Here is a 23,437-nt window from a genome sequence, read left to right on the forward strand (position 1 = left end):
GACAGGGACATCAAAGGAGAAAATCCTGATTGGTCTGTGGGAAATTTTAATGAGTCAAATGTATAAAAGATTTTTCTCTTATGGGCTGAGTCTTCTTTCACTTCCTGCTCCATCTGAAGCTGGGGGGTTCTCCCCCAGTGCATGCATCTTTTTTACATAACTAATGAAGATGCAGCACGTCATGTTTTTTTCAGGCTCTGAGCTTCAGTCCTCAGGTTAAAAGATGTGAGGTGCTGAAGAATTGGACCTTCCACAAATCTTCCACTTCATGAAGCAAATGGAATGCAGCTTTTGGCGAGAGGCGATGATCTTGTGAAAAGCGCCTCTAACCGTCTGCTTCTCACCCCAGTTGTGTCCATCCCTCAAACGTAATGGCTTGGAAAATCTGGATGTCTTTAAAAGGCAACGAGGCCACAGCCTTTGAGGGGCATTCTGCAGCTTCTTTATCAAATACAGCATTTAAACTGGACATTCTTCTTTATAGCATTTTTACATTTACAGCATTTACCAGACGCCCTTATCCCAATCAGCAGTGTCCCCCTGGAGACACTCAGGGTCTTCAACCTGTGTTGTCCACTAGACTACTACCATTCTGAGAAACAGCAAGGGGGAATTCATGGAATTCAGATCAGTGCCATTAATCAGACGAGAACAAACCAACATTCACAAATGTGTCCTGTGGTCACACACGCACAGAAATGTGTTTCGTGCCCAAAAATGGTGTAAATGAAAAACTTGTGTGAATGTTGCTTTATTTGTAGATTGTTGAATTTGTATTTAAACTTTGCTGGATTGGCTTGCGTGGTTTTTGGTGGTTAGTGTCACAAATGCACTGATCACTCTGAGGTGAATCCTTTTACCCAATCAGAACAAGGCTTTTCACGGGCATTGTGTCTGCGCATCATCTGCACAATAACTTTATAGGCGTTAAGGAACATGGCCTTCATTAAAGGGTGTCCTCTTGTCCCTGATTTATTTAGCTGCCCGTGTCGGATATAAACCTAATGAACCTGTATTCTTACGCTTGAAAAATATACAATTTTACAGCTTATTGCTACTTCACTGGTTCTCCTTCCTTGGACCACAGTTGGTAGAGCTTTAGTTCTGGAGATGCTGTCATCCAGCTCAGTCTCCATCACAGCGGGAAGTGGCTCAAATCCCCATCAAAGTCGCTCAAATCCTCACACAAGATGTGGTTTGTGTACCCAAACAAATATCAACATGAATAGAACTTCTTTCACAAATATATAATTTATGCTTAACAATTCACAGCGCACTGTTAGCTAAGTGTAGCTCCAAAGAAAAGCCAGAAGGTGCCACCAGTGGAGAAAAGGTGAGCATGATGATCCGTACATATTTGATGTAATTGTAGTGGATACATACCCAGTAAATTATGTGTATACGAGAAACATTTTTTAAAAATACTATAATTATCTGTAACGGAGCTTCTGCTGAGTTTTGGTCTCACCCTGCGGCGCCCGGTCTGTATCAATAATGCACGTCGCATGCCGCCTTGTCACTACAACTCAAGGACGTGTTAAACAGGGCTGACTGATGGTGAAATGTGTTGACATCATAAGATGGTGACATTTAAAATTCCTCCAGCAGCTGCAGTCTTCCTGGCCGGGGCTGCAGGGACCCCGAACCCACCAGTCAGATGGGTTCAAATCAGGGACCCGCCGCGCCCTGCCAGTTCAGCTCAGTGGAATAAAACGGGAATTTTAAATGCCACGCTCACATTTCACTTTTATTCCTACGACTTTATTCAACCTCAGGCATGCGGAGTCATTCATTTAAATAGTTAATATGAAATTTTGAAATATATATATTTTCCCTGCTGCACAGCAGCATGGTGATAATCCCAAAGCAGGCCACTTAGGAGCAGTGGTGGCCCAGCGGGTAAGGAAGCGGACCCGTAATCGGAAAGTTTCAGGTTCAAATCCCGAGTGGTAGTAGCCTAGCGGGTAACACACTCTCCTATGAACCAGAAGACCCAGGTTCAAATCCCACTTACTACCAATGTGTCCCTGAGCAAGACACTTAACCCTGAGTGTCTCCGGGGGGGAACTGTCCCTCTCACTACTGATTGTAAGTCGCTATGGATAAGGCGTCTGGTAAATTTAAATCCAGAACCACCAAGGTTCCACTGAGGTCACCCTGATGAAGGTAGCGTCCCCACACACTGCTGCCCACAGCTCTTCTCTCTTCTGCTCTTCTCTCTCTCCAAGACGAGCTGGACTCAGGACTGAGTCTCCTGAATCAGCACAGACCTCAGACCTCGCATCTGAACGGATGCAAATCTACTCAAAATATTCAACAGAAGTTTTGGGCCTAATTGTAAACAGTTGTTGAGCGGTGACGGTGTGTTAAATGTAATCTGGCCACACGATCCTCGCTGGGGAAATTCTGCCATCAATCATGATTTCCATCAGCGAGAGGCGAGGCTGGAAAACAAATCGCTGCCCTCCTCTCCGCGTCATGTATCAACACCTCCACTGTCAAAGCTCGCATTTCTCCACCGGGAGGAGAATCTTCATAACAATAATAATCACTCTGCTGCCCACGCACCGCCGCCGCCGCCGTATTTTTATTTCCCTAAATCACATCGTGTCAGAGCGTCCAGACGTGTCCGGGCGCTTCACTGCGGGGCGCTGAACCCCTCATTTGGGGCGGCGTGGGATGAAAGGTGTTTCTGAAAGCAGCACCTGGGCTCATGGAGACCAGAGTCAGTTTAACCCGCAGCTTCTGTGAAGGATCGACGGAGGAAAGACACTGTAAATCAGGACGAGGAGAGATGACCAGTTCTCGGATTAAACCTAATCTAAAACCAACTTACCCTCTTAAAGGGACAGTCTGTTTTTTTTTTCTTTGGCCCTTTAAGAAGGGATTATTTCTCAGATTAGATGTATTCTGGGTCTCTGGAAACATCTATTTACATTTACATATCCAGAAATTAACCACCGACTTCTGATTGGAGAAGAGAGGGAGAACAAGCCCCTCCCCCCACCTCTGCCTCGGCCGGGTTTCCGCAGAGTGCCACCGTGTCAGCTGGCGCAGGCCAAACCGCACACCAGTGCCAGCCTCCCAGTCACATGTGACAGATGGCCGCTCATCGTGACCCTGAGGGACCCTGCTTTAGCACCCACAGACAGAGTCCCTCCGCCAGACTAAACCACGGTCCGCGCCACACCCGTGGGAGCTGGATGGACGCCGGCCACCGCGATGCCATTATTGTTGTGTCTAAAAATACTGCGACCTTGCAGGGCGCCCTGCTGCTCGGCTGCTGACATCAAATACAAATGGTTACACTTGTTATGCAAATTCTGGGGTGACGGTAATATTTAATGGGCTGAAGTGTTCATATATTGGGGTTCTGAATAAGCCGGCCTCTCCAGGCCTGCACTATCCACGCGAATCACGGCTCTGGGCACGAGACAGAGGAGAGCGGCGGCTCGATGTGAAAAGACAAATTGAAATGCTGCTCAGGACTCCGGCAACTCCTCAGACCTTGGAGGTCAATTTAATCAGGCAACTCTGCTGCTAAATGCCACCCAGCCCTAATGGTGTTTGGTGGCAAAATTGCCTGGTGAGTGACTCCTTTTGGAATAAATCATATTTGACTCAGTAAATTAATGAATTACCTGGGTATTTGTTGAAATCAACTTTTCAAATATGTTTCTGTGAACTCGCCGCACGAGTTCGGTTCTCCTGCCTGGTGCAGCGGGCGGGAAGCGTTATGATGCTGGTGACGACAGTTAATGGCCACGCTCCCATTACAGGATTCTGTGGCTATTATCTTTTTATCCTGCAAAAAAAAAGACAGAAAGGGGCTTACAGTGTGCCCCGATACATCATCATCCAATCAGTGGAGCTACAAGAACCGCACAGAATGGGGAGAGGAGGCCAAATGTTGGTCGTAATGAGCAGTGGCGGAGCGCCCGTCCACTGTTTACTCCCACTTTCCCTTTCAGGCTGATGAATGCTCAACTTTAGGGGTTTTATGAAGGGCAAATGCAATAAAGACGGGTCCAGCAAAGTAATTGAATTCCTTACGTGAGCCAGGTCACTTCCAGGCCGTGGAATATCGATCGGTGCTGGTTTGTTCTACATGCCAATGGAGGGAGGAACATTCTCACAGTGGACAACAAAAGCAGAGAAACAGGAAGTAGCAACTGTCAAAGCCAGCAAGAGTTCATTACTGTTCATTCCATAAAGTCCCTCTAAAGATGGTCCCTGTAAAACACGGGCACCTGAATCAAATCAAGTCTCAAAATGTTGGAATTAACGTTTTGCAGGAAAAACTGCATTGGTGTGACAGTGACGTGATTGTGAGACACTGCAGCACAGCACGCGGTGAAATGTGTCCTCTGCTTTTAACCCATCACCCTTGGTGAGCAGCGGGCACCATGGGGAGCAGTGTGTGGGGACAGGACCTCAGTGGCACCTTGGCGCATCGGGATTCGAACCGGCGACCTTCTGATTACGGGGCCGCCTCCTTAACCGCTAGGTTAGATAGACCAGATAATCTATTATTATATACAGCATCAAAATTTCACAAAAGCTGCTGTTGGTTGTGTTGCTGCAATATTTTTCAGACCATGCTGCAGTAGAACCTGCTGAGGGGTCAATATTTTTAGTGCATTCCTTTTATTGCATTTATTTTTTTTACATTTTTCTATAAACATTATTATTATTGTTATTATTATATTTGATCATATCCATCAGGGTACACTATGAACTTTTAAAGATTTTAAAGAAAATTTTGAAATCCACAAAACCTAAACGGCTCAGACTCTATTCGACTCAGTGCGTGTGACGTGCGTATTATCAGCGAGGGAAGATACATCAGCTGGTTTTCCCATAATGCTCGGCAACACGTTGGAAAAACTGGAATGAATGAAATAAACGTAACAGTGTTTCATGTCATTCTTATGAAGGAGCTGGTCTCATGCTTGGCAGTCTGAATATTTTTGTTCAAGCCTAGAAGTATAAAAGTCATTGTTTGTGAGACTTAAGTGCGACTTGAGTCTGAGTCTCAAACCTGAGTCCCCATCTCCGGTCTGTATGTCCATTAAAGGCCGATTTTCTCGGATTTTCCTGAACTTTCCATCTGGCAGCGAGTCACGAGTGGGCTTTCAATTAATCTGACAACATTCAAAACTGGACGAGTAGCTCTTTACAAAACACAGTACAGCAGTCAATTATCATCAAGCCTGGAAAAGGCCTCGCAGTGGTTGGCCATGCCAGCGCTTCATAGGAAGTGTTCTGACAGGCAGAGAGCCACTGGAGCCTGAGGGGGACGCCACTTAACCCCCACCAGCTCGACTGGTGGCCCTACCCTGCAGCAATTTCACCAGCAAGCAGAGGGTCAATCAGCCATAAATCCAAGCCTCTTTTTGGAGGGTCTGGTTCCCACAAAAATCAGGCTGGAGAGAATGTGACTGAATCATCATGGCCCGGGATGATACAGCAGATACTTCTCCATGTCATGCCACACAGGTGAAGAAAGGATGAGGCACAAATGCTCAACATTGTGAGATAAATGGCAATGTTTAAAGGTCGCCTGACATTAATTTTCTGGTCCCTTAATACTGTATCTGGAATTCAGCCGTGGTGCAGAATTATCTGGTCCCACAATGAGATTTCCCAGGACGCACCGTTTCAGTGTCTGTAGCTTTAAATGCTAATGAGGAGGAGAGAGGGCGGGGCTAGGAGGAGAGCGGCCAATAGAAGTTGAAATTACGTCATCTCCACCAGCCACCATGTTTGGCGCAGAAAGGAAGTTGTGTCTGTGTTTATCTAGATAGAAATTAAATGAACCCGCTGGTTCTTCAGAGTCTCGCGTGACAGAACTAAATACGTTTGCAACTGCAACGCTTTGTATGTTTGGAAGCCATGATGGTCGGTTGAGATCATGTTTTAGGGGAGGGTCGGAAAATTCTCTGGGCGCATTAGAAACTTTCCACTTATGACATCATAATTTGAATTTTCAAATTCAAATTTTATTTGTCATGTACACAGTCATACGCGGTATGATATGCAGTTAAATGCTTTTGCGACTGCTATTGTATTCAAGTGGAACCAATATGCAAATATAACCAAATATTACAATTTTATGTTTTTAAACATAAAATATGTGTAACGGGTAGGGTGAAGGTGTGCAAATGTGTAAAGTAAAGAGAAAATTTGTGCAAAATTCTGGGGGGATTGAGTCCAGAAGTGATTGAAAGTGATTCCAGACCTGACTGTCTGAGCTGCCGTTCTATGAACGGCGAAGCAGAACGACCAAAGCACTCTTTACACATATCGCCATTTCTGGTCACCGCAGGACCGTAGACAGGCTGGGGGAACTCGTATTAATGTTAAATCATCTCACAAAGTCACATGTTCAGAATAGGGGACCTTTAATAAGTGAAATGGCAGGAGGGCTGGAAACATACTAACAATCAGCTGAAAAGACTCCTAGCGTTAAGAAAAGAGCATTAATGCGGGACGTTCTATTCAGCCACACCTATCTGGCATCACCTGTGGGTGATTAGAACCCAGCACACGTGAATGGGTGGCACCACACTTTCCGTTTTAATGGTGATAATCTAGCCCATTTTGTTTATTAGTATTTAAGAACAGACGCTTCCCTTGGGCGAAATGTTCATGAGAACCGTGACGGGGATTTCAGAAAAAGAATGAGGTGTGTGGTATAAACCGGCTTTAGAACAGATTCACGTTCCGCTGTACAAAATAAATCCCTTGTTATCGGCGTTTTGCCAAATTCCATGTAGATGAGATTAGCATGTTGCGAAGGAGATGCAAAAAGCTGCGTTTCCAAATGTCACTCAGGATGAGACTGAACATAAATAGCACGACTTTAGCGTTTTACCTAATTAGCAGAACATGCCGAAGGACCGACAGAACCATGACGTGTACAAAGCCTCCACTTCCCATCTGTGGTTGATGCTGCACGATCGGACGAGACCAGTTGCAGCCCTGTCCTGACCTGAGGTGACCGTCCCGAGCCTGGACAAGCGCCCGCAAATCGGTCCTGACACTGTTAGTATGAGCTTTTATTCGGTAATAAATCACCTGCGAATTTGACTGCTTAAATCAAGTTTAAACCAACCTTAGAGACATGCCGGCCCGACCAGAATCCATTTGCTAAATTATACATGACAAGTACATAATAACCATCGCCGGGCCAAATATGCTCATGAAGCCAGGGGCGGTTTATTTTCCTCAGCGGATTTTTACAGGCTTAAAGCATCTGATTTATCAGCCGAGCAGATCTCATTTGCATGTTAAAATAACCTACAGCACCTACGTACAGCGTCTCCACCGTCACAGTTAGGATCTGAACACTTCCACATGATTCTTTTTAATTTAGGCGGTCCTAATTCCATTCCATTGTTCCAAATATTAACATATGAAGTTGTAAGGATGGACATCACGGGAGCATGCCTTTTGTGTTGCAAAACAGCTGTCTGCAGGGGGAGGTGTGTCATTCCTGTGTGGATGGTTGTGCGTGAAGATTCAGCACCTCTGTTTTACATGCCTTTTGTCTGACGGCAACGTGTGAAGTGTCAGCCGTCAGGACCGCCCACCCTCTTTGTCTTCCCCAAATGGGAGGCACCGGGGGCGTGACATCAGAAACAACAGGTTCTGATTGGTCAGTGACAACTTCCTGTAGGCCAGGGGTATAAAGGTCTGCTCACATGTGGAAAAGGGACTCTGAGCTTTTTTGCTCAGGGGGTTTTCCATCGGAAGCCGGAAGGCTTCTGAGTCTTTCTCTCCCCCTCTTTTTCTCTTCTCCCTCTTTACTTTTTCTTCTCATTTTTATTTTCTCTGTAACCTTGGTACCTTTTTACATTCAATATTCACATGTAACTACAATAATTATTTACCGGTGTTAATAAATTAGAAACTGTTCATTTTTAACCTCTATTGTGCCATGCCTCTTTCTGCCAGGTAACATCAAATTGGAGTGGTTGAATACAGTGCTTTGTGTGGAGGGAGAAAGAGTTTTTCTACACACTCTATTCTCTCTCACACCACATGGTCTTTTTTACAAAGTTAATTCATCTTGATGAACGATCTTCAAATTATACATGTTATTCTCAAACTGTTGAAAACATTACAGTATTGAGTCGAGTCCATGTTCATTTAAAAAGGGAACGTTGCTGTTAAAACTCACTAACCTCCACTGGCACAGAAGGAGGAAATAAGGAAATGGAGTTATGAAGGTGTATCCTGTCCACGCGGCGACGGCTGTGAAAAGTGTGAGTTTCCATGATGGATGAAACATAAAACATCCATTTGCACACGGCGCTGTCGCCATTATGTAATTCCACAAAAAAAAGAATCATTTCACACGGCCATCGATTTGCTTCTTCAGAATTCATCTCCTGTTTAAAGGCTAGCGAGAGATTATCCCTCCTCCACCGCAGAGGTGTCTGAGATGATGAACGTTTCAGCCCATAAAAGCCGCGGTGGCTGAAGTGCAATGAGAGGCGGCGGGAGAACCTCTCGATGGAGGAGATGGAACGGCGCGATCTCCTGCGTCAGTCGGGGAGGGTGAGAACCTCCCACCATGTCCTGCCGACTGGCAGTGGAGGAAAGTTCTGACAGCAGGAGTGCACCTCAACCTCCCAGCAAAGGAACCAGTTACCTTCAGGCAGGAGATGGGCCGCGGCTGACAGTGATGTCACCACGGAGGTAATTAGTCTTCAAGCTGAACTCGACCCAGTCTAGTGTCAGGAGATACCTGACTATTTAGTAATGCTTCTGGTGTAACCTCAACCATCACATGAGCACACAGGGTGGGGACAAAAATCAACATTTTATATCAGGAGAACAGGATCCAACTTCAGAGAGATAAGGAATAAAATACAGATGTGGGTGACAATGTTCATGTTGATATGCCTTGTGCCTTTATTAGGTGGCACTTCCCGTATTTTGGGGGACAATTACGCCATCTAACATCAATCTGTGACAGAGAACCAGGAATGTTCTGGTGGCTCATGGTGCCCAACAACAAAGCAACATTTCTTTTTTTGGCCAGATCTTGTAATCACGTTGTGTTCACTGGTCACCAAAATTCTCTCAGATTCAGTTGAGACAGGACCAAGAGAGGACCAATTCTACCCAACAAATCAATCAATCATCTATCTATATATCTATCTATCTATCTGAAAGTGAAGTGATTGTCACTTGTGATACACAGCAGCACAGCCTAGTGGTTAAGGAAGCGGCCCCGTAATCAGAAGGTTGCTGGTTCGAATCCCGATCTGCTAAGGTACCACTGAGGTGCCACTGAGCAAAGCACCGTCCCCACACACTGCTCCCCGGGCGCCTGTCATGGCTGCCCACTGCTCACTCAGGGTGATGGTTAAGTGCAGAGGATAAATTTTCACAAATTTCTATCTATCTATCTATCTATCTATCTATCTATCTATCTATCTGTCTATCTATTGGAACACACACACACAAAATCAGAAGTGTCTGAATAGAAAACCAAACTTCCTGAAACGTGGCTGAGATCTGGAAGTATGTGTGCATGTGTGTGTGTGAGAGAGAGAATGAGACTGTGTGTGTGTGAGAGAGAGAGAGTGTGTGTGTGTGTGGGAGAGAGAGAGTGTGTGTGTATGTGTGTGTGAGAGAGAGAAAGTGTGTGAGTGTGTGTGAGAGGGTGTGTGTGTGTGTACGTGACTGTGTGTGAGAGAGAGAGTGTGTGAGTGTGTGTGTGTGTCTGAGAGAGAGTGTGTGAGGGTGTGTGTGTGTATGTGACTGTGTGTGTGAGAGAGAGAATGTGCGTGTGAGAGAGAGTGTGTGTGTGTGTTTGAGAGAGAGAGTGTGTGTGTGTGTGTACATGACTGTGTGTGTGTGTGTCTGAGAGAGAGTGTGTGAAGGTGTGTGTGTGTGTGTGTATGTGACTGTGTGTGTGAGAGAGAGAATGTGCGTGTGAGAGTGTGTGTGTGTTTGAGAGAGAGAGTGTGTGTGAGAGAGAGTGTGTGTGTGTGTACATGACTGTGTGTGTGTGTGAGTGTGTGTGTGTGTCTGACTAAATGGTTCTCACGTTGCTGGGTGAAGGCTCTTCAGATAATGCAACAACAAGGAGAATGTGTCGGCCAATCACAGAGCCTGCAGTTTATAGTAGCATGTTGTGGGGTATCGGCAACAAGACAATGAAATGGTAAAAATGAGAATCGATTAGCAATATAAATACACTAAAATGGTGGCAGAACGGTTCAATAATCTGTAAAAATACAGGCAGGCGCTGCATTACCATAACCATAACCAAGTGTCCATGAGTGTACTCATAACTACATATTTTAGACATAATAATGTAAGAAAATGTATGATTCTGTGGATCCTCACAGAGCTGCTTTTAAACATCTGAAGAGCTCCAGGACACTGGTCTGGTGGGTAACGTTCAGGAGGATCCTGATCGCCACCGATCTTCTCCTGCTGCACAGAATAATGGCCATGATGTCAGCAAAAGCACTTTAAAGGAAGGAACGTTAGTCACGGAAGGCCACCTACAGCGCGCTGCCACCGTGCCACGTCTGGTTCCTCAGGGAGATGCTCAAGATGCTCTTTATTCACCGGTCTCATGTGCCGTTCTAATGACAGGTCAGACGGACTGAAACAGGGTTCCATTAAGGAACTGACAGGCTGTACAGCTCAGGATTGATGGCCTTGGTTCTGCTATTGACCTGAGCTCGGGCTGCTTTCTGCTTTTCTGCCGCGGCCAATAAGCTTCATTAGAACATGGTGCTCCAGAGCAAGTGGAAGAAGCAGAAGAGCCGCTTCTCATGAACACGGACACGGTCGGAATTCCTCCGCTGCGCGCCGTGCGCGATCGGCCAGTGTCCCCCAGTGGCCGCGCAGCTCTCCAGCCCCGAAGCTGCTGCAGACACGCCCGGGCAGGGCGGGCAGGGACGGTCCGCAGCCCCCCGTCCGATCCCGCAGCTCCGCGCATCGCGTCCACGGATGGAGGGAAGCGGAGAAAGAGAATAAAATAAAATAAAAAACGACACGACGCGACGCGCAGCGAACCGCTGGACGCGCAGAAGGTCAAGCAGAAGAAGCGCCAATGTCACACACCGACACGACTTTCTACACACGGCCTTCATCACCATCGTCGGGAATTACCTTCCTCCAGCCGCATCAATGCCCCTCCGGAGTGGAGCGGGTGGCGGGTCTCCACGCTGCAGACTAGATCCCCGCAGGCTGCGCTCCGCTCCGTCCGCTCCAGCCGCGGCGCGCAACTGCGCCCAAATCCCAACGCGAGCAGAATAAAATCCCCCCGAGCCGGGATCCGGACGGGGACGGGGACGGGGACGGGGACGGGACGCCGAGCGAGGAGGAAAAAGTTGATGCCGCAGAGGCAGGAGAGGAGCGGGACCGGGGCGCGTCCACGGGATCCGGATCCCACCCACGCGCGCGCGCATCGGAGCCGAGACCAGACTCGCTGGACGGTCCCCTCTCCTCACTGGCTCGCCTTTCCCATCATCCCGTGCGGCGGGGATGAGCTGCGGAGTGACATCAGAGGGACACACACACACACACGCACCTGCTCTGTCTGCTTTTCGGGATAAGGGGTTGGGATTGATAGATTGGCTCTGGATAAGGGGTTGGGATTGATAGATTGATTTGCGATTAGGGATTTATAGGTTGATTCGGGATTAGGGTTGTGATTGATAGATTTGTTTGGTAATGGGTGTTGATAGATTGATTCAGGATTAGGGATTGGGATTTTTAGGTTGGTTTGGGATTAGGGATTGGGATTGACTGATTGATTTGCGATTAGGGATTGATAAATTGATTCAGGTTTAGGGGTTGGGATTGATTGGTTGGTTTGCGATTAAATATTGGGATTTATAGATCGATTAGTGATTGGGATTTATATATGAATTCGAGATTATGGGTTGGGATTGATAGATTGACTCGGGATTAGGGGTTGGGATTGATAGATTGATTTGGGATTAGCGGTTGGGATTGATAGATTGATTCAGGATTAGGGATTGTTTTCACTTCATTACCGACTGGGAAAATTCACAACCTCGGTTTACTCTCCATTCATTTCTCTGATGGTGTATTGTGTTACACAGTCAAGTAAGTTAATATTTCTGGAGTATTGTCATCGCCTGTAGTTTGTTTCCATGTCTTGTGTATTAAACCCCTGTTTCGATCCTGAGTCGTGTGTCTGCGTCCTTTACTCATAACGCTTCTTCACTCATAAAATCATCTTCAGCCCGACGGCCTTCAAATACCAATTCAGATGCTGAAGAGGCAGGTGAGATGCAGTGGGTGGAGTTTCACCCGTCATCACGTAACGTGAAGATAAAGAGATGAGATGAAGAGGCTGGAATATTCCACCTGAAAGAATTCGAAGCAGCTGGGATAAGCATGAGAAGGACCTGTGATGAGGAGGCCAGTGGCTCCTGGTCCAGCATTATTTCGCTAAGGTGAAGACACCCAGCAGGGTCCAGACCTGACGGAGCGGATAATACGAGGTTAAACGCAGCCACACCCACGGCACGAGACCAGGGGTCGGTGATCAATCTTCCGTATCGATCCAGTCCTTCTCCGCCGGAAAACGCCTGTCCCCGGAGTAGATGGGGCTCCGCCCCGGCCTCATAATCCCCGACATTCCACAAATCTCCCAGCATTCCCTCTAAATCAGCACACGGGAGTCATTCATCAGGAACGCGGACTGCTGAAGACTTTATGGTGAAGTCCTTTCTTTATTAAGTGCCGCTGTCATTATTAGAGAGGCGGAGCCTGGCAAGGAGGACGTCTCATTCGAGACACACAGTCAGACACACAGAAATGTGAGGACTCTGGACACACGAACGCTGAGATGAAGCTCCGTCACTGTCATGGCACAATGTTGTCAGCTGGTCATTAACACACACACACACACACACACTTATTACTGTAAGTCATTTGCAGGAGCTGCAGCGTCATATAGATATTTCTCAAGATGGTAAGATCTTGTTCAGGTCATGTTCAAATCATGGATGGTGAAATCCAGAGCTGAAGGTTCATGATTTTAGTGTAGTTACCTCACACCGTCCACCTGGCCACTGAGGACTTCAGGACCGAGGCAGGAGGATTTAAAGGTCAAACGCTACAACGGAGACGCCATCGTCACCTCAACCTCCGCATCACGCTTCATCGGCTCATTTTCATACGTCTGCTGACACACAGTGACACCAGGTGGTTGCCTCACAAAGTGCTAATCTATGTTCTCCTCGCAGTTGGTGATCACGTCTTCTCATTTCTGAGGTATATTTTTATCATCAAATCCTTACTGTGAACGAGGCGATTAATCAGATCCGAGGTGTTTATTAGTGGAGGACGGCGGCACAGGGCGAGAACCAGAGAAGAAGTCAGAATCCTTATCTGAGGGGGAAATCTCAGCAGAAGATTTTCCACGCTGCCATGGCAACCAGGCATTCAAAAGAATTCTGATGAGGGCAGCAGGGAAGGAGTATCTGATGACAAGGGAGACAATTTGTTATCTTAACACACACACACATAGACATGCACACACACACATAGACACACACACACACACACGCAGACATAGACACACAAATAGGCGCACACACACACACACACATAGACACGCGCGCGCACACACACACACACATATAGACACACAAAAACACACATGCACAAACACACACACATAGACACACATATAGACACAAATGCACAAACACACACAAATAGACAAAAACACACAAACACACACACACATAGACACAAAAGCACAAACACACACATAGACACACATATAGACACAAACGCCCCAACACACACAAATAGACAAAAACGCACAAACACACACAAACACACATGCAGAAACACACACACAGACAGACACACATAGACATGCACTCACACACACAACCTCGCACAAAAGGTCACACAAACTCACATTCACACACACACACACACACACAAGCATGTGACACCTGTTACCACACAAAGCCATCAGAGCAGCCCTGAACCTGATGAAGCGCAGGAGCACATGAAATAACAGAGCAGATGAGGTCCTGCAGCGGAGCTTCATAGAGAAAAATTACTTCACTTTTCATGTATTTCATATTTGTTGAACTGGGGGAAGTTCTGCTGAAAGTTGCTTATTGATGGAATGGCTGAATAAAAAAGTAAATTACAGAAAACTAGTAAATGTGGATTTTATATACATTTCACACTGCACACCCTCAGGATGTTCCACAGGGTTCTAAAGGTGCTTAAAACTCCATGCAATCAGGGAAAACGTCCTATACAGAACTACGTTCATAATGAAGCTGCTGAAGTAACACACAGTGGACTGGAATACCGCAATGTTCTGTGGTCTGGATCGTGTTGTGGATATAATTGAATTCCAGGATAGATTGTGTGTGTGTGTGTGTGTGTGTGTGTACAGTATATTTATGTGTGAGGACACCGCAGTGCAGGGGTGTTAAAGTGATTAGTAGAGCTGCAGCCTCCATCTGATCGACTGGAGGATCGAGGGTCACTGCTGCTAGACTGTTACTTCATATGGAGGTCAGAAGAATCACACTCTGAACACACACAGCATACGATGAACGTGATGAATAGGAGCATCACACTGATGCCACGCCTACCTCAGACAGCCCTACTTCCTGCTGAATTCCAGATGTGAGGGATTGAAGCCACATGCTCATTCAAGTTCGTTCAGGGAAAACTTTACGCTCATGTTGGGGTACTTATCTTGCTTACATGTGTAAATCCTAATCTATTCATTTATTTCTGAGCGCAGGGAAGATCCAACAAAAGTTGTGGTAAACAGGAAGAACTGTACCTCATCTAGGATCATTAGATGCATACAGAACGAGTCTATCAGCCAATATTCACAACAATTTCACATTTAAAAAAACACACATTTCTCCAAGTAAACAGCTAAACTGAAGGGGCTCCATCAGCTGGGCCATGTTTGGCCTCCAGCTCCATTCCATTACTGCGCCCTTCATTATTAACAGCGCGATACTCATGGTCCCTGCGCTGTAACACGCCATTAATTTCCCCAGGCGCCCATTTCTCAATATTCAATAGCTACTGTTCCAGACAGCAGGCAGCAGTGGATCAGCACGTTCAGTCAGGAGCTCTTACAGGAACACCTCAGAACTTAACACCCTCCACTCCATATTGAACCACAAAGCTGAATGCCAATAAAACATCGACATTACCCATGTGTTCAGTAAAATATAGTGATCAATTACAGAGTACTTCTTGAAGAAGAAACAGTTTCCTGATTGCTATGAAAACACAACAAGCCTAATCATCATCACCTTCAAAACCTACATCACCTTCTTCATCATCATCATCACCTTCAAAACCTACATCACCTTCTTCATCATCATCATCACCTTCAAAACCTACATCACCTTTAACATCTCTATCAACTCCATCACCATCATAACCTTCAAAACTTATATCGCCTACATCACCTTCTTCATCATCATCACCTTCAAAACCTCCATCACCTTCAACACCTCCATCACCTTCAACATCAGTTTCCTGATTGCTATGAAAACACAACAAGCCTCATCATCATCACCTTCAAAACCTACATCACCTTCTTCATCATCATCATCACCTTCAAAACCTACATCACCTTCTTCATCATCATCATCACCTTCAAAACCTACATCACCTTTAACATCTCTATCAACTCCATCACCATCATAACCTTCAAAACTTATATCGCCTACATCACCTTCTTCATCATCATCACCTTCAAAACCTCCATCACCTTCAACACCTCCATCACCTTCAACATCTCCATCACCTCCATCACCATGATCACCTTCAGCACCTACATCACCATCATCACCTACATCACCTTCATCACTACATCATCTTCTTCATCATCATCACCTTCAAAACCTACATCACCTAATCACCTTCAACATCTCCATCACCTCCATCACCATCATCACCTTCAACACCTACATCACCATCATCACCTATATCACCTTCATCACTACATCACCTTCTTTATCATCATCACTTTCAAAACATACATCACCTTCAACACCTCCATCACCTCCATCACCATCATAGACTTAAAAACCTACATCAGCTTCATCTTCAGGTTTATTGAACGGAGTGAAAGTGAAGTAATTGTCATTGTGAAACTATGAAGGAAACGTGTCCTCTGTATTTAACCAATCACCCTTGGCAGGCGCCCAGGAAACAGTGTGTGGGGACGGGACCTTCATCAAGTGGACCTCAGTGGCACCTTGGCGGGGTTTCCTTACCTGATAGGCCACCACTGCCCCATCATCATCCCCACCATCCCCCACCTTCAACATATACACCACCTTCATCATCCTGATCTCCTTCACCATCTACACCACCTTCATCATCCTCATCACCTTCAACATCTACACCACCTTCATCATCATCATCATCTCCTATACTTACATTTACAGTTTACATTTACAGCATTTACCAGACGCCCTTATCCAGAGCAACTTAAAATCAGTAGTTACAGGGACAGTCCCCCCCTGGAGACACTCAGGGTTAAGTGTCTTGCTCAGGGACACGATGGTAGTAAGTGGGATTTGAACCTGGGTCCTCTGGTTCATAGGTGAGTGTGTTACTACCACCCAACTGGTGTAACTGGTGTCTCTCCACACAAACTGATTAACTGGTTGATCCAAAATGCATGTAATTGATTGCTTCAGACTATCTATGTGTTGTTATGATATTCACCAGTTCTCTGATACCCACCATGATGTCCTGAAGTGGAGCTTCTGGAAAAGAAAATAGATAGACGAGGGTTGGGTAATCCTGTAGAATCAGAAGAACCCAGACCAGCAGCTCTGGAGAATGTAGCACCACCATCTGCTGCCATCAGTATTCAGAGTGCATGTCTGGAGAGTATTTCTGGTCATGGTTATTATTAAAATCTTTGCTAGTATTTAATCAATAACTGTGCGGCGTGCTTCCATGCTGTCATTTTTATGAGTTTCAGAAGATCCCCTCCTGTTCCAGACAGGACACTGGGGTTGACTGACTTTGTTCCCAGCGAGGGGCCAGTGAAGGGACCACACCCAGCAGTCGAAGAAGAAGGCCCACCACCTCCACCCTGCTGAACGTTAGCTGAAATCACCAGCTCAACCTGCTGAACTCATCCTAACGCCGAAAACCAGTTCACTGCGGCGAGCAGCAGGTGGAGACGTTACTAATGACCAGCAGATGATGACCCTCTCAGCCCATCCAACCCCATGTTCTCCTGTTAGCAGCTAATAAAAAAGACATTCATTCTACAGCAGCGGTTCCTCTGTGTTCCTCTGGGCGAGACCACATCCAGCCATGGACGAGACTGCAGGGCCATTAGGAGTTTATTTGTCCTGCACTTCATGAATTATTCATCTGAACGCCCCTTTCTGTTGCCAGATTGAATTTCGATTAGACTCCAGTGTTGAAATTCTTTATGGAGTATATTTATATTAACATGGTGCGAGGCGAATCTGCCGGAAACGAACCGATGAGGAGATGTGTGCTCCAGCGGGACATTTCCATGCAGCACATACCCGTCCTCTAAGCAGAAATAAAGCCTGTTTGGGTGTGGGCCACCTCGGGGAAGGTGCTCCTGCGGCGCAGCGATAGAAGCGGATTCAATTCAGCCCGAGTGGCGGCCGCTGTACACCCGCCTCACAAAAGCCCCTTTCAGCGTCTCCGGCCCTCTTCAGGCACCGCGCCTCCCGGGGCTTTCAAAGAGCCGAGGGCCGCTTGGCGGAGAATGGGCCCTGGCGAGGGGCCGAGCGTTTCCGAGCTCCTTCTCCGGTCAATAATCTCGCGAGGGCAGGTGCTAAAGGCCACGGCCGGCCCATTATTCCCCAAAATAACCCTAATCTGCACCGCGCCACTGCAGAGCTGGAGATGATGATGATGATGATGATGATGATGCGCGGGTCCCTGAAGGCGCGTCGCAGCCGGAAAAAAAAAAAAAACGGGAACCAAAGCGGCGAGTGCGGTGCAAAAAAATGCCGCGACTCCCACGTTCCTGCTCGCGGTGGAGAGCAGCGGCCTGGGCCCTCGCGCGCCAGTCGCTCCTCGTCAACGCGCTAAATTTGCCCGAACATGCAGACAGCGACGTCAAGCAGTCGAGAGCCGGCGCGCAATTATCCGTCCAAAACGTGACAAGGCTATTTATAAGTGCCAAAGCGGACGCCATAAGAGCAGGCGCGAGGAGAGGCAGCAGCTTCCACAGAGAGCGACTCGTATTATTCCCGTTTTCCCCCCCGAGCCCAGTTCAGAAGGTCACGGGACGAGCGGCCCGGCCCCAATACTTTTGTCGGTTGGAGCAGCGTGATGGAAGAAAATGACGACAGGAAGTGGAGATGAAAAAATCTGCCGTTTGAGAGCAGAACCAGGCGAGGAGCCGAGAGGCGCTTCACCCGTTATTTCAGAGCGGACGCTGGCGGTTTGCGGGGGGGATGAAATTCGCGAGGTATTTTGCACTAATGCTGACAGAGCCGGTGAAAGCGGTCCGTAGTGGGCTGAAATGACTTACTTCCTGTTTTCTCCGGCATGTCCTGACGAGATCAACATGACAACATGATATCCTGACGGCGAATGAAAGATAGATCTGAGCACCTCCCCATCATTTTTCATTATGATGTTTCTTTTTGCAATGTGGACAGGAGAGACCGCAATATCTCACCCACAACGTGGACACAACGCTGAACTAACGCTTTCCAAATGTCGCACATTTAATGTGATCTTCAACAAGAAGCTTACATAACTCATAACTCTTAATGGCCAATGTTATAATAAGAACGTCAAAAAGGCCCAGTGGCGGCCTAGCGGCTAAGGAAATGGCCGTAATCAGGTTGCCGGTTCGAATACCGATGGCACTGAGCGAAGCACCGTCCCCACACACTGCTCCCCGGGTGCCTGTCATGGCTGCCCACTGCTCACTTAGGGTGATGGTTAAATGCAGAGGACAAATTTCACTGTGTGCACCGTGTGCTGTGCTGCTGTGTATCACATGTGACAATCACTTCACTTTTAAAAAAAGAGCTAAAATGGTGGGACACATGGGTAGGGGCCATGAAACAACGGTACACAACCGGCCTGAGGAGACTCGACATTGTTCTGCATTTCTTGAACGGAGTTATTGATTACAAGCTTCATGATTAAGATCCGGTCACTTCTGAGGTTCAGTTCAACCTTTCGGTGCTTGAAGATGAATTAAAGAAGATGATGGTATAAGGAAGGGAAGGAGCCGCGTGGGTTCTTCTTTAGCGCGGCCGAGTGGAGCACATTGTGTTTGGAGATCGTAATGCGAGGCACGGACTGGCAGTAGCAGACAAAATGTTCTCCACACACCTGGTGCTGCTCAGCGTCATGTGACACCGCAGCACTCAGCCAACGTTGCAGAAACGTTCTCCACGGGGGTCGAGCTGAGGTGTTGGTAAATTTGCCGGTAATGGAGGAGGAAGGTGCTGCATTGATGGATTAGAGTTGGGAAATTGAGGATTTTTCGTGACGTGTGTAATTTCTGAGGACTTTCTTCTTCTCCAGCTGTTTCCACACGGCATCCCATTAACCTGTAGTTTTAATGGACTCCGCTCAACACCGCAGAGAAATGAGCCATTTGGTGGCGTGACGCGCGTCACTCGGGACTGGATGCGACGGAGCAGCGGTGACGGGTCATTTCAATCGGAATTGGAAAAAGGAGCCCACATGGCTGAAATGTGAGAAGACCTGCTTGCACCGCGAGACAATCTGGGCATTCGGCAGCAGGTGAAACCGGGACCAGGATTTTCACAGAACACTTCTGACCTTGTGCGGCTGCATTCGAGATTAAAAGGCCCGTGATTTCACCACCGTCAGTTACTATTGATGAATGAGCGGGAATAAATCAGGAAGTGGCTGCTACAGAACCTGCTGAAATAAGCACCTCCGCCGCCATTTCAACCCAGGCGTCAATATTTCACCCCGACCCGCGTGCACAATAGAGGAACAATGAGCACCACATGCTTCAGAAATCATTCTGACCACTTCCTGCTGGAACTGAACAGGTCCTAGCGGTTAAGGAAGCGGCCCCGTAATCAGAAGGTTGCAGGTTCGAATTCGGATCCGCAAAGGTGCCACCGTCCCCACACACTGCTCCCCGGGCGCCTGTCATGGCTGCCCTCTGCTCACCAAGGGTGGTGGTTAAAAGCAGAGGACACGTTTCGTTGTGTCACCGTGTGCTGTGCTGCAGTGTTTCACAATGACAATCACTTCAGGAATCTTCGATTGTACAGGACTTCGATATTACAGGCCTTCATACTTCCTGTTTCTGGATCTGTCCACACTCTGCAAGTGCTCCACTTTCACCCTTTCACTCCGAAACACATTTACATTTAATCTTTCAGCTGGAACTTTTATTTAATGTGACTTCCAAAGAGCACAGATTTGGGCCGAGTCAGGGCGTATCATCGTTCCAAGTGGCTGTTCCTCCAACTTTCTTCTGGAAATGGATATTATGAGTTATGCTTTGAGTTCTCCTCTCAACTCCGCAGTTTGGAGAAGATATCTGCGTGTGCTCAGAAGGCTTGTTTAATGGTGAAATAGGGCAGAACGACAGTATATTCCTCCCGATAGGAGGATACAGAGGAGTGTAGCATCACGTCTTACACGTTTTATAGTCATCAGTTAGTTTAAACGTGCATGGGACCTCACAAGAATGATTTAAACGTCCCGAGATGTTCAGTTGGTGTAGATGTGAGATACATCCACCTTATGGAACCAGCCATCCAATCAGGCTGAACTAAATGATTTCATGCTTTTGGGGTAATTGAAATTGTGTTAGAGATGACAAATCGGATGCAAAGTTAAAGATCTAATTCCACCTGGCAATTCAATAAATACAGACTCAGTAAATTGCCTTTGGGAATCATTTTCATAAAAGATTCATGCAACATTCGGACTTATTTATTCAGCAGTACCTGTGCATGTTCACGGCTCTTTAGGAAAGTGGATTGATATGCCAGACTCCCGTTTGGATTTTGCTGAAGCGAGACCCTTGGCCACATCTGATGTCCACCCACACGCAGCAACTCAAATTGGGGCTTTAATAACAGCGTTTGTTTTTTGACTCTGTTATATGGAGAAGGCCACTTTCTGGTTAAGGGTTAATATAGCACCTCTGTGAAGCTCAAATTCGTGTTTTAATGAATATTTTGAGGCCGTCCCACACTCTTTTAAACAAAGTCAGTCCTAAAATACATGCAGGTCAGGAACGGATTATGGCATTTTGAACGCATTATGTCAAATCAGAACAAACAGAGAGTAAAAAAACAGGCGCGCAGAAGGTGAATGGAATCCCCACTCCAGTGGCTCATAATGAAGCGTCGGGACCGTCATCGCACCTGACAGGTGTCACAGGCGATGCGTCAGCGAAAGGTCTGGCTTCACGCGAGCCTGCTGGGTTTCAGAGATGCAGGACTGACCGGAAGTGGTCCGTAAACTTGTTTTGGATGAACGTGGCTGAGTTGCTCCGGCAAAGACTCCGGCATTCCACCTGAGTGCAACAGGATGATTAACTTTAAAATGCGTCCGTTTCACACGCGTCCCCTCTAACGCCCAGGACGTGATCAGGGTAGAACCCACACGTGCCACAACAGCAACACATTTTTCAATGTGATAAGAGTTTGAAAAAGCAAGAGAACGGTGTCTGGAGTAAAAATAAAAGCAACATTCTAGCTCATGAATAAACCAACAGCTCTCCTGTCACAGTTCTCCCGTCTGGCCTCAGAGGCGAGCGGAATCCACCTTCTCTGCTCTGCCTGTTGGAAATGGTTCGGATGCCTCTCGTTTTTTTTTTATGATTGTTTCATTTGTTTCGACTGCTTTGATGAGGACCAGATGAACAGACGTTGCCTTGGGCAGATGGTTTCAGCCAAGAATCACACTAACACAAGCGATGCTGCATAAAACCAGTCCTCCACTTCTAATGTGTGCTCAGCCAGCAGGAATCTACAGCAGGACCATCAGGAAAACCAACAAACGTTCCGAGGAAACGGATTTCTGGCCTGCATGAGCTGTTTAATGGAGATGCAGTGTGATTTCTGGTAACGTTCCAGAAGGTCGACGATTGGCCGGTCCTTTTGGATCCACAAGAAGAAATTGCCCTTGTGCAGAACTCGGATCTCATTCCTCTCGGACAGGGGAAATTGAATAGAGAAATCCCGTATCCTTGCTCTAATTGGTTCAATAGCCGAGTCCTTTGTGGAGGCTGATTTAAATTCAAACGGCTCCCACTGTGCCCGTTCATGGATGAGTGAAGGTAAAACCACTTGAGCCGCCGTTGCATATCTAAATACGGTGCAGAGCTGGAACCTGATATTAGCATGGCAGCTCCTGTCTAACTGGATCTCAGGCCCCAGCCAGAAGTTCATATGGCGCTCATCCACATCTTGATCTGCTCATTATTCATCAAGGCCCCTGCCAGGTTAATCAGCTCCTCCCACGGATGAAGTGCCGTGCAGCAGCGATCATCTGGTGGCCCAGAGACACCTCACACTCCCCTCGGATTTGTAATTAGAAATAAAGTTTTTGTTTAATTGTTCCTCTGTCAGTGCAGGATTTTTTTTTTTTTTTGGTTCTGGTGCAGATTGCCTGTTCAGATCTGTGGAGTGAGAACTTATCTGGCTGATAAAAAAATTAAAGATTCTTAAAAGGGCCACGCCATTCAGTGGCCAAAAATGCAGTCATCAATGATCAGCCAGTGAAGATGAAGCCTTCAGACACCGAGATGAAGGGAGATAATTTCTCCCATTTCTCATGATACCTTGACAAGCATTCAGCACTTCTCATACTCGAACCCCTTGACCTTTGGCTGAGGTTATCGACACAACTCTCAGCCCAGGCGTTTAATACCTGCCAGTTCAGGTGAGGAGTGGTTTTGAGGAAAAGGAGAAGAGATTCCTGACATGTTGGTTCAGCCAGGTCCACTGCTGATCTAATAAACTTGCTGTAATTTTGTTATTGATCACACGGTTGCATGAAATCTCTGTCTTTCTCAGGACACCTACTTCAATATCCCATGACTAAAAAATTCCCAGGTTCAAACCCCACTTACAACCATTGTGTCCCTGAGCAAGACATTTAACCCTGAGTGTCTCCAGGGGGGGACTGTCCCTGTCACTACTGAGTTTAATTCACACTGGATAAGGGCGTCTGATAAATGGCAGAAATGTAAATGTCCTTTAGTTCATGAGTCTACAATGGGTTCCCTGTAAGCCTGGACAGGATGGCCCAGTATAGGTTCCTTGGTAGATCTCAGCAACATTGTGGATTACTGCACTGTTCTAAGGCCCTGCTGGGACTGTCGCTGCTCTCTTTTCTCCATGGGCCTGTGGGAGCTCGTTGTGACCCCCATTCTGGTCTCAGAGTGCTT

General features: G+C 46.9%; 1 protein-coding gene across 2 annotated transcripts in view; it reads right to left on the reverse strand.

Moving 5' to 3' along the window:
- The window catches only part of lrfn1 (leucine rich repeat and fibronectin type III domain containing 1), a 66,978-nt gene extending 55,455 nt beyond the window's left edge, over window positions 1–11,523 (reverse strand). The window contains exon 1 of one of the 2 annotated variants that reach the window (XM_029001664.1): window positions 11,146–11,523. The gene's annotated coding sequence lies outside the window, so the exon portion shown is untranslated. Of the gene's footprint in view, window positions 1–3,641; window positions 3,735–11,145 lie in introns of those variants that run through there. The other variant, XM_029001665.1, reaches the window with a different exon arrangement.
- Between the last annotated feature and the right edge of the window lie 11,914 nt (window positions 11,524–23,437).

This window comes from Denticeps clupeoides, chromosome 13 (assembly GCF_900700375.1).
Source record: "Denticeps clupeoides chromosome 13, fDenClu1.1, whole genome shotgun sequence".
NCBI classification, from domain to species: Eukaryota; Metazoa; Chordata; class Actinopteri; order Clupeiformes; family Denticipitidae; genus Denticeps; species Denticeps clupeoides.